The sequence below is a fragment of the Amphimedon queenslandica genome, unplaced genomic scaffold (assembly GCF_000090795.2).
Source record: "Amphimedon queenslandica unplaced genomic scaffold, v1.1 AMPQUscaffold_2589_Cont25409, whole genome shotgun sequence".
Classification (NCBI taxonomy): Eukaryota; Metazoa; Porifera; class Demospongiae; order Haplosclerida; family Niphatidae; genus Amphimedon; species Amphimedon queenslandica.
The window spans coordinates 1-1,313 of NW_003557076.1; the positions used below are offsets into that span (position 1 = coordinate 1).

At 37.9% G+C, this 1,313-nt stretch overlaps 1 long non-coding RNA gene across 1 annotated transcript; it reads left to right on the forward strand.

The window, feature by feature from the left end:
- The first annotated feature begins 610 nt into the window (after window positions 1-610).
- On the forward strand, window positions 611-1,136 carry LOC109593175 (uncharacterized). Its single transcript, XR_002190784.1, has 3 exons — window positions 611-643; window positions 938-988; window positions 1,031-1,136. It is a non-coding gene; the product is annotated as an uncharacterized LOC109593175 (long non-coding RNA).
- Window positions 1,137-1,313: the final 177 nt, after the last annotated feature.

Consider the following 1,313-nt stretch of genomic DNA (forward strand, 5'->3'; position numbering starts at 1 on the left):
CATAGCAGTATGCTTGAAATGATCTTGGCCCCACCCGTAATTGACGAAAATGCAGGAAAAGGCCATTTTACCGCCGTAAAAGTGGGTGTGGCCAAAATCGCGGCGCGCTTCGCGCGCCCTTAGCACCCCCTTTCCCAATTCCTAGATACGCCCCTGCTTCTCTTCTCCTTTGACTATTGGTAATGTTCATTAACTATCTATGTATCATTGAATATGATTTTAGATCAACTTATTGATGTACTTGATCTGTTAAGGAGATGTGGTTTCCCTCAGACAAGATGGTATGAGCTGGGACTGACACTAGGACTACACATGTCCAGCTATTGAGAATTATTCTGAAGAAAGATATAGCCTAGTAAATGGAAATGTCCATTCCTGCCCTGTATAAAGTCAACCAGTAGTATACGGAGATAATTGCTCAGTATACTAATCCGCGTCCACTCATTGCTGGACATGACAAGAACACACTGGACGCCATTGGAAAGAATCATCCTGGAGATGTATCTCGATGCTTGACAGAGACTCTCTCCAAGTGGTTGTCCAGAGCTGATAGTGTTGACAGTAAAGGAGGAGCTACCTTTGACTCACTGTCAGATGCTCTTAATGAATGAGAATGCTGCAGCTGACAAGTTAGATCAAGAGAGTAAGTTAATATCACTGATTGTATTAGTATTGACTGTGTGTGTGTGTATTGAATGTAACACTTGTTATGCTGATCAGTGAGTGATTTAAGCTAAAGAGGAATTTCCATGAAATCTGTTAATAATTAATAATGTTAATAGTAGAAATGAAAGGTGGTCATATTGATCGAGAGCAGCTGTATGTAGGTAAAGTCAAAATGTTGCACTTTTAAGTAGAAGAATTGATAGTTTCGTTATAAATTAAAGTATTATGTGTGCATGAAATTGTCTATTATAATTATTTCAATTCAATATAGGTTCTACGACAACCAACAGATCTACTCTTCCACCAGCTATTTCTTCAAATAGTTAGTAGTAATTGTGTGACATTCTATTATATTCCATTTTAGTCACTATTAGCTCAGGCTCCTCTACTGCTAGTATCAGTCAAACCAGGAGAGAGACTGAAGAAGGTATTATACTAACACACAATAATTAATGCATGTACAATGTACATGTGTACAGTATAGACCTGGCAATATATAGGGGGCTTTAATGTGCTTAAAAAATATAAATAACCAGTTATTGTAGTTATCATGGTTATTGAATAGACATGCAGTAGTGCAGTTTATAGCCTGGGCATCTTGGCATTTTTAAGCAAAGTTATTTATGGCTATCTATGGTTATCCATGG